Source organism: Nothobranchius furzeri, chromosome 11, assembly GCF_043380555.1.
Source record: "Nothobranchius furzeri strain GRZ-AD chromosome 11, NfurGRZ-RIMD1, whole genome shotgun sequence".
Classification (NCBI taxonomy): Eukaryota; Metazoa; Chordata; class Actinopteri; order Cyprinodontiformes; family Nothobranchiidae; genus Nothobranchius; species Nothobranchius furzeri.
In genome coordinates this window covers 21,598,195-21,609,114 of record NC_091751.1, presented here as the reverse complement: position 1 = coordinate 21,609,114, position 10,920 = coordinate 21,598,195, and positions in this window count along the sequence as shown.

Genomic DNA, 10,920 nt, shown 5'->3' with positions numbered 1-10,920 from the left:
GTGTTTACTTGTGTTATCTGTGACTAACGGTTAAATGTGTTTGATCAGAAACATTTTGTGTGACAAACATGCAAAAGAATAAGAAATCAGGAAGGGGTCAAATAATTTTTCACACCACAGTATTTCGACTTGTACGAGCATGTATTTCAGGAATGTAAATTACAACGTGATCTTGTTTGGGTGCGGCATATCTACCTGCTGGAAGATTCATCTCCTGTTTAGGGAACATGCACGCTTGTCTGCCTGCAGTCCTGTTTCACCCAGTTAATTATGAAATTAATCTGTTAAATGCACCTGTAATTTCCTTCTCAGCCCAAAGAAACAGATGAGATGGTTTGGTTGTGGGTTTTATGGAAACATTATGAACAAGTTATATCAAATCTGGGGAGGAATTGTCTGATCTACTAGATCCTGTCTTGCTGCTGCTGCTACTTATGAATCAGTCAATTTATTGTGAATAACCATACAAAACAAAACAGTGATGTAAAGCTTTTTAAGACAGTGTTGACAAAAATCACAGTGAAATACTGAGACTGGGATTATTTAAAAAAAAAAGTTGCAATCCATGTTGGACTTAACTGTAGCTAGCAGTTAGCTTATTGATCAGGTCAGCACTGATCTCTATGAATTGTTTACAATCTTTCCTCAAAGCCCCACTTTAAAAGTTTTCTTTCAATTCAAGTTTATTTATAAAGCGCCAAATCACGACAAGAGTCGTCTCAAGACACTTCACATAATAAACATTCCAATTCAGGTCAGTTCATTAAGCCAATCATAAAAAATGTTTCCCATATAAGGAACCCAGCAGGTTGCATCAAGTCACTGACTAGTGTCAGTGACTTTACAGCAATCCTCATACTAAGCAAGCATGCAGCGACAGTGGAGAGGAAAACTCCCTTTTAACAGGAAGAAACCTCCAGAGAATCCTGGCTCAGTATAAGCAGCCATCCTCCACGACTCACTGGGGATCGAGAAGAACGCACGCACGCACGCACGCACACACACACACACACACACACAGAGGGAGCAATGTGTCTATGGTTACATTGTGATTTCTTAGTAAATATTCTATTTGGTGAAAGATAAACTTTATTGTATTTATCCTAGTGGATCTATAATTAAATGGATAAACTAGTAGTAGCACATCCAACGTCAAGGAAAGCAAAAAGTTATTATCAGGAGAGGGAGAATGTTTAAGTGGTTAGCAGCAGTGTGCTAGACGATGGCCCCCTCCATGAGGCCACCACAGCTCAGCAGAACATCGTTGTAGCTTCTTCTGGGGAGAAAAACACTTAGAGAGAAAATAAAGTTAACAGCTGAAATAGCAGGAAATAATACAGTTAAAGAGCAGATTGTAGAAGAAAGAAGTAGAGTGTGAAAAGTGGTCAGTGTGTCCTCCAGCAGTCTAAGCCTATATCAGCATAACTACAGAGATAACTCTGGATAACCTAGCCTTTTAGATGGAGGCATGTTGGAGTCAGGGCAAGGGAGAGCCGTCTTTACCGACTGTACACTCCACCTCCCTCTACTCCCCCACTTGTCCTGATCTAGGCTAACATCAGATTTTAACCATAGGCCCTATCAAATAAAAATGTTTTAAGCCTAGTCTTAAAAGTAGACAAAGTGTCTGCCTCACGGACTAAAGCTGGGAGCTGGTTCCACAGGAGAGGAGCCTGATAACTACAAGATCTGCCTCCCATCCTAATTTTAGATATTCTGGGAACCACCAGTAGACCTGCAGTCTGAGAGCGAAGTGCTCGGTTAGGAACTTATGGAACAATCAGATCACTGATGTATGATGGAGCTTGATTATTAGGAGCTTTATATGTGAGAAGAAGGATCTTAAAATCTATTCTGAATTTAACAGGTAGCCAATGTAGGGAAGCTAAGACAGGAGAGATATGATCTCTCTTTTTAATTCTCATCAGAACTCTAGCTGCAGCATTTTGGACAAGCTGAACACTTTTAACTACATTCTGTGGACTTCCTGAGAGTAATGAATTACAGTAATCCAGTCTTGATGTAATAAATGCATGAACTAGTTTTTCAGCATCACTCCTGGAAAGGATGCTTCTAATCTTAGCAATATTCCAAAGGTGGAAAAAGGAAATCCTACAAACCTGTTTAACCTGGGATTTGAAGTACATGTCCTGGTCAACTCGGAGACTAATTTAATGACATTCAGGTCAGGTGATTGACTAAGCAATTTCCTTTTCTGGATTTCTGGTCCAAAGATGAGAACTTCCGTCTTGTCTTGATTTAAAAGCAAAAAGTTTAGAGTCATCCATTTTTTTATGTCCTCAAGTCAAGCCTGTAATCTACCCAGCCGATTAGGTTCATCAGGGTTAATGGATAAATATAACTGAGTATCGTCAGCATAACAGTGGAAGTTTATCCCATGCTGTCTAATGATTTTACCAATTGGGAGCATATATATAGTAAAAAGAATTGGTCCAAGCACTGAACCCTGTGGTACTCCACAAGTAACCCTGGAGTATAAAGAAGATTTGTCATGTACATTTACAAAATGATATCTATCAGACAGGTAGGATTTAAACCAGCCTAACGCTGTTCCTTTGATTCCTACAACATGTTCAAGTCTTTCTAAAAGAACATTGTGATCAACTGTGTCAAAGGCAGCACTGAGATCTAACAAGACTAGAACAGACACAAGATTCTTATCTGAGGCCATGAGAATATCATTTGTAACTCTCACTAATGCAGTTTCAGTGCTGTGATACTCTCTAAAACCAGACTGAAATTCCTCAAACAGAGCAAATCCTGTGGTACATACCCATTTACTAAGGATAGATTGATTATATCTAGAATGGGTAGCCTGGCAAGCCAGACTAAATAAATGTATTATTTAGTCTGGCCATGCTCCATTGACGGCTCTCGGTTGTGGGGCGGGTTCTACCGTTGTCTTTCAAATGATCTCCGCATTCCACTGGACAATGAATGTAACATACTCTTGTTTCACTCTGTTGCATCATCCCACCCACCAGGCATATAGAGTGCCCTGATTGGCCCACAAAGCGGATAAAGCTCTGTGATTTGTTCACTAAGCAGATAGAGCACTATGATTGGCCCACCATTATGGACCAATCACAGCTCTTTATGTGTTTGAAACCGCTCTAGAGAGCTGTGATTGGCTAGCCAGAGTCCTGGTAGGAGCTGCTGAGGTTCCAATGGAGCATGCCTAGACCATTCTTTGCAAAGCAAGAATTTGGTCTAGTTCACTAGGCTATAGAATGGGGGCAGTAACCAAAGGAAATGCTTCCTTAAGTAATTTGGTTGGGATTGGATCCAAAATGTGAGTTGAAGGTTTAGATGAAGCTAATATTTTTGATAACTCTGAAAGCTCAACTGGATCAAAACGGTTCAAGCACAGATGAGGTTCTAGAGTCACCTCTGAAGCTGCCTCACTTACTGAGGAAGAAGAAATCGCATTAGGGAGGATGCTAAAGATTTTGTTTCTAATAGAACTAATTTTACTTGAGAAAAATCCCATAAAGTTGTTACTGCTGAGGGCTAAGGGAATAGATGGCTCAGAGCTATGAATCTGTGTAAGTTTGGCAACTGTACTGAAAAGAAATTGAGGATTATTCTTATTCTCCTCAATTAATGCTGAAAAATAAGCAGTTCTAGTTTGTCAAAGCTTATTTTTATAAAGCACAAGACTATTTTTCCAGGATAGGTAGGCCTCCTCATGGTATGTAGAGCACCATGTTCTCTCCAATTTCCTAGAGTTTTGTTTTAAGGCTCGTAAATGAGAATTAAACCAGGGAGCCAACTTCCTGTCCCTAATTACCTTCTTTTTTAAAGGGGCAACATAATCTAATGCCACACGTAAAGAGGAATTAACATTATGAACTAAGGCATCAATTTGTGAGGGGCTAGAACTGAAAATATTGCCCTCTGCTACGTTCCTCTGAGATGCTGAGGACAGTAAAGATGGAACAGTTGATTTAAAAGATGCAACTGCGTTGTCAGATAGAGACCGACTATAGTGAAATTTACTTTCATGTCTCGAGAACTCAGTTATAAAAAAACTCAAAGGTTATCAGAAAGTGGTCCGAGAGGACTGGATTATGTGGAAAGATTATTTCCTCACACTCAATGCCATAAGTCAGCACAAGGTCCAATGTATGATGGCATAGATCACCAGGTTCTGCACGAAGACATCGATATAAACAGATAATCGACAGAAAAATGATCGTTGTTGAAAAAAAGGTTAGTTTTCTGTTACTTTTAAAGTTAACTGAGTCAGCTGACTTCAAGGAGGAGGTAGGGGATTTCCAAAGAGCTGGGCCATTGCTGAGAAGGCTCTTTGACCTCTGGTCTTCCTTGTTCAGGAACAACTGACGATCTGTTGAAAACATAATGGTTCAGAAGCTCAGCAATATAATTTGGGTTTTGATTAAAGGGCCTAATAACTTATAGGCTAAGTTCACTCGTGTTTTGAACACAGCAGTGGTCTCTAGTATAAATTAATGCCTTGTGAGTCGATTTCTGTAGGGGAAAACGTTCTGATGCTCCTGCTTCAGGATCTAGAAGTGAGCCAGATGAGAGGGGGCAGAAGACGACAGGATTTGTACTCTTACTTTGATATTTGGACATTTGTCCTCTGATTGGCTGACAGTAGCATGCCTCTACCATGGACTCCATTTGCTTTAAAATGTTTATGTTTTACCTCCACAAATTACACAAGCATGAATGAGTTCTGCCATGTTGTGGAATTGCTAATACTAATGGTTAGCTTCTACGAGCCGTGATGCGCTTTGCTGTTTCCTGGACGCTAAAACCAACAACAGCCTTCTTCGTCGTGAGCCAGGGTGGGTGAGTCTATGACTGCTAAGTGTAACTTAGGTCTTACTGGTTTTTCCTAACCTAAGTATTTCACTATAGCTATTTTCTATCTGAAGCTAATGCAGGAAGTAGGGTTACAAGACTATTTTCACGTTAAGCCTGCATGTGAAACTCAGATTGACCCATCGTGTTTAAACAAACAAACAAACAAAAAAGTAATAAATGGTTCCTCAGTGAACTCTTTAAGAAAAACATTAAAAACAAAAGACTAAATTATTTGCCTCTCCCTGGGCTGCTACCTTACCATGGTGGAGGGGTTTGAGTGTCTCAATGATCCTGTCTGAGGCTTTCTGCCTCCAGTAGGGTCACCCATGGCACCATGAGAGATCAGACAAAGAGTGCCCGAAGACCTCTTATGATGAATAATATAAATGGAAACCGTGTTCCCTCGTCCGGACGTGGGTCACCGGGGACCCCCTCTGGAGCCAGACCTGGAGGTGGGGCACGCTGGCATGCGCTTGGTGGCTGGGCTTTCACCCATGGAGCCTGGCCGGGCACAGCCTGAAGAGGAAATGTGGATCCCCCTTCCCATGGGCTCACCACTCGTGGGAGGGGCCAAAGGGGTCAGGTGCAATGTGTGACGGGTGGTAGTCGAGGGCAGGGACCTTGGCGGTCTGATCCTCAGCTACAGAAGCTGGCTCTTGGCACATGGAATGTCACCTCTCTGGTGGGGAAGGAGCCTGAGTTGGTGTGAGAGGTTGAGAGGTTTCGACTAGATATAGTCGGACTCACCTCAACGCATGGCTCTGGCTCTGGAACTAGTTTCCTTGAGAGCGGTTGGACTTTCTACCACTCTGGAGTTAATCCCACTGAGAGGCACCGAGCAGGGGTGGGCATATTAGTTGCCCCCCATCTTGGTGCCTATACGTTGGGGTTTACCCCAGTGAATGAGAGGGTAGCCTCCCTCCGCCTACGTGTGGGGGGACGGGTTCTGACTGTGGTCTGTGCTTATGCACCAAACTACAGTTCAGACTACCCACCCTTTTTGGAGACCTTGGAGGGGGTGCTGGAAAGCGCTCCTTCCAGTGACTCCCTCGTTCTGCTGGGGGACTTTAACGCTCACGTGGTCAGTGACAGTGAGACCTGGAGAGGTGTGGTTGGGAGGAACGGCCCCCCTGATCTGAATTTGAGTGGTGTTTTGTTATTGGACTTCTGTGCCAGTCATGGATTGTCCATAATGAACACCATGTTCAGACATAAAGGTGTCCATATGTGCTCTTGGCACCAGGATTTCTTAGGCCGCAGCTCGATGATCGACTTTGTTGTTGTTTCATCTGACCTGCGGCCGCATGTCTTGGACACTCGGGTGAAGAGAGGGGCAGAGGTAAGTTGGCTCAGATGGTGGGGGAGGATGCCGGTCAGACCAGGCAGGCCCAAACGTATCGCGAGGGTCTGCTAGGAATGCCTGGCAGAGTCTCCTGTCAGAAGGAGCTTCAATTCCCACCTCCGACAGAACTTCCAAAATGTTCCAGGGGAGGCGGGGGACATTGAGTCTGAATGAACCATGTTCCACGCCTCCATTGTTGAGGTGGACGATGTCCCACTGGACTGGCAGACCGGGGTGGTGGTCCCCTTATTTAAAAAGGGGGACCGCAGGGTGTGTTCCAACTACAGGGGGATCACACTCCTGAGCCTTCCTGGTAAGGTCTATTCAGGGGTTCTGGAGAGGAGGGTCCATCGGATTGTTGAACCACAGATTCAGGAGGAGCAATGTGGGTTTCGTCCTAGCCGTGGAACACTGGGCCAGCTCTATACCCTTAGGGGGATCCTGGAGGGTGTGTGGGAATTTGCCCAACCAGTCTACATGTGTTTTGGGGATTTGGAGAAGGAGTTTGACCGCATCCCTCGGGGGACCCTGTGGGGGGTACTCCGGGAGTATGGGGTACCAGGCCCTCTGATACAGGCTGTTAGATCCCTGTATGACCGGTGTCAGAGTTTGGTCCACATTGCCGGCAGTAAGTCGGGCTCGTTCCCAGTGAGAGTTGGACTCCACCAAGGCTGCCCTTTGTCACCGATGCTGTTCATGGACAGGATTTCTAGGCACATCCAAGGTGTGGAGGGCATCCGTTTTGGTGGCCTGAGGATCAGGCCTCTGCTTTTTGCAGATGATGTGGTCCTGTTGGCTTCATCAGAACGTGATCTTCAGCTTTCGCTGGAGCGGTTCGCAGCCGAGTGTGAAGCAGCTGGGATGAGAATCAGCTCCTCTAAATATGAGACCATGCTCTTGATTCGGTAAAGGGTAGAATGCCTTCTCCGGGCCAGGGATGAGGTCCTGCCCCAAGTGGAGGCATTTAAGCATCTCGGGGTTTTGTTCACGAGTGAGGGAAAACTGGAGTGTGAGATTGATAGGCGGATTGGTGCTGCATCTGCAGTGATGCGGGCGTTGTACCGGTTTGTTGTGGTGAAGAGAGAGCTGAGTCAGAAGGCGAGGCTTTCGATTTACCGGTCGATCTACGTTCCTACCCTCACCTATGGTCATGAGCTTTGGGTAGCGACCGAAAGAACGAGATCACGGATACAAGCGGCCAAAATGAGTTTTTTCCGAAGAGATAGGGTAAGAAGCTCGGCCATTCGGGAGGGGCTCAGAGTAGACCTGCTGCTCCTCCACATCAAGAGGAGCCAGTTGAGGTGGCTCGGGCATCTGGTCAGGATGCCTTCTGGACGCCTCCCTGGTGAGGTTTTCCAGGCATGTCAAACCGTGAGGAGACCTAAAGGTAGAGCCAGGGCACGGTGGAGGGACTACGTCTAGATATTGAAGCTTCTCAGCCCGAGTCTGGGATGGGTGGGTGTGGCCAGCAGCCATTATTTTCATGTTCAGCCTGCATGTGAAACACATGCTTAATGGGCGGTGATTAACTAAGGAGCAGTGGGCATCCCACTGCCACCAGGACACCCCTGAAACAGTGCACACACGTGGAGGACAAAAAACAAAATCCCACCACCAACAGCACACCACACAAGGGGGAACAGTATGCCACACCAGGGGGGAAGAACCACACCCGTCGGAAGTCTCCAACTGAAAATAAAAAGAATAAAACACAATTAAAAATAAACTATAAATTAAAAGAGGTCAAATTCAGGCAATGGCTCCATCCAATCATAGACCTTGCTGCAATGATGGCAGTCATTTGGGTGGGAAGGCTTTGTCCATCCATCTCAACATGATCTACGGAGGACCCACTCAGACATCTGCCAAGCTGCTCCTAAGTACTCCGGCACACTGGATCCTGCTGCCCCTGTGGCTCTGTCTGCCCTCTGCTGATGGCTTCATGAACCTGGTCTCATGCCAGCTACTCCTTAGTCATGCCTTTTCCTTTACACGCTCCTCTGTGCGCTATTTGGGAGAGGACAAAGAAGGCCCAAACTCCTCCACCCCCTTTAATTGGTGTCAGGGAGGGAAGAGACACTCCATGCCTGACGTGGAGTGACAGCAATCAGCCAGCATATTTAACTGCCCTGGTGAGCCATCAGGGCTCTGATTGGCTGACTCTCTAATCCAGCGAAAGCGGCAGTAGCTGGAGCAGTGAGTGCACTCCACTCTGTCACATTTACCAGAAGCACAAACGAGGATTTCTGTTGTATCTTTGTTGAGTTGAATGAGGTTTACAGGCTCCCAACTTTCCACAGTGGCAAATCAGTTTAATAAGACATTGAAGAAGACATTTCTGAAATTAAAAATATAACTGAATGTCATCTGCATAGCCTCGCCTCTGTCAGTGTGCCCCAGGGCAGCTGTGGCTACATCGTAGCTCATTCCCTCCAGTGTGTGAATGTGTGTGTGAATGGATGAATGATACACTGTAGTGTAAAGCGCTTTGGAGTCCTTACTCTGAAGGGCGCTATACAAGTGCGGGCCATTTTTCATTTATCATTTATAGGAGACATCAGCGAATGTGCTCAAAGTGTACTGGAGAGGGATCATGTAAATCAGAAATAGCAACGGCCCCGGAACAAACTGAGGTACACCATAGATGACATACAAAGTGATGCAGCCACATAAACTAAGCGGTCCCTAAGATACGATGCAAACCACTGTGAGGCAGATTCTTATACACCTGCCCAATACTAGTCATGTTTTGTCACACTTAACTATTCAGGTTAATTTACATAGTCAGCCATGTTTTGGCAGTTGTTTAATTTAGTTTTAACAATAATAAAACTACTAAATAAGGTAACAATGGCTTTTGGGCGCATTTGTACTTATTTACTGATCAGATCATTGCTCCTTTTAACATAAAAACCAGCTTTACCAGTGTAAAAGGTCAGCTGAAACTCAAACGTGTCGTTTGGGCATGACTGTTAAAACAAAGTAATGAAGGTTACAATGGTTCTCATGCAGAGTTTTACGCTGGTGACTTTGAAAACCGTTCTTGCCCTGCAGTCTTCTATCCCCAGGGCGAAACTGTTTTTACAGGAGAGAATTTAGCGTAACGGCAGGATATCTTCAGATGAAAGGAATTAAAATCAGCCTGTTGAGCTAATGCTAGAGCAGAAGTCTGCAAACTCATGTTCGGTTTATCAGGCTGCAATAAAAGAAAATTTCCTGGATATTTTTATTATATTCATGCATGAGGGATTTTATAACTGAGACATTTAGTTCTGTTTCTTTTCTCCTTGGTTATTTATTGTACTTATTGTATGCCCCCCTCTGGTTGTCCCAGCTCAAGAAATTAGCTTTTAATTGAATTGTCGTCCCTCCCTGTGAGTCTCGCTGTCTCCTGCTCTCCTGCAGACCTTCAATTCTCATTGTGACATGAGCAAACACAACATTTCTGAATAAACCCACAGTGTAAGCGCGCGCACACACACACACACACACACACACACACACACACACACACACAGAGAGAGAGAGTCAGTATCACCCAGATGGCCTGTGCAGCCAGAGATCAGCTGTTTGTTTACATGTGTTTGTGTGTTTTCAGCTGCCAGGGGAGCTCAGCAACAAAGAGATAAAATTATAGAATACCAGTGGATTGCTCTGTCCCTGCAGGGTGCAGAGGGCTGAGTATGTGTTGGATCTCTTCTTTTTGTGATTTAAATTTGATTTGAAGATGATGTTCCCACACCAACCAGCCACCTGTCTGACACCGAGACACTACACTGATGCAGCAGCATCACAGTGTTTCTGCACTGACTGAAAGGTTAAAGGATTCTCATGTAGTGCAAAATTTAATAGATGAGCTTTACAAAATGTAAAATGTCCAAAACATATTCATGCAATCGAACACTTCCATCTGTTCTTTGCTTTAATGTTAACTTCACGATAAATAAAACCATGATCTTTTGCTGACTTTCACTGAAAAGTTGACTTTTTGATACAAGAGACTTCTTTTATTCCTCTTATCAAAGATTTTGTGAAAAAGTTTGTAGAAAATAAAAAAAATCCCACTAGAATTAATCTCTTAATGTAGTTAGTGCTGCTGGGTTCCCGCATCGGTTTAGTTTTAATGCAACTTCTTGCTGCAGCCTGAGACCCAGTGCATTGAGACAAAAATCAAACTCAAACGATCTGCTTTTTCTACCTCTGTTCTCTCTATTTCTGCTGTCTTTGCTGAATAAAAACCAGAGAACTCAAGTGTCGTTCCATGTTTCTGTGCAAATAAAACCAGATGTTTGGATTAATGTCATTAAACAGAGAATGAATCTAAGACACTAAAACTCTGAGGGCTGCTAATCAGGTAGTTTTAATCTCTCTTTGCTGCTGCGGGATCATATAAAGTGGACATTAGGATCTCAGCCCAGCACAAGCCTCGGTGCAGTCAGAGATCCAAATAATAAATTTATCACCTGCACATTTCTGAGTCTGTTATCCCACCTGGTTGATGTGCTTCTGAGGGCAGTGATAGCACTTTGCATTATGCATGTGTGTGTGTGTGTGTGTGTGTGTGTGTGTGTGTGTGTGTGTGTGTGTGTGTGTGTGTTCAGGGACAACAAACATGCAAAGGGACCCATTTTTTCCCTGCTTTTCACAAGACAGACCAAACAAGAACCAACATTAAAGAGATGCTTGGCAGTTTTGCTTGCTTTTAGCACCCCCTAGTGTCCGTT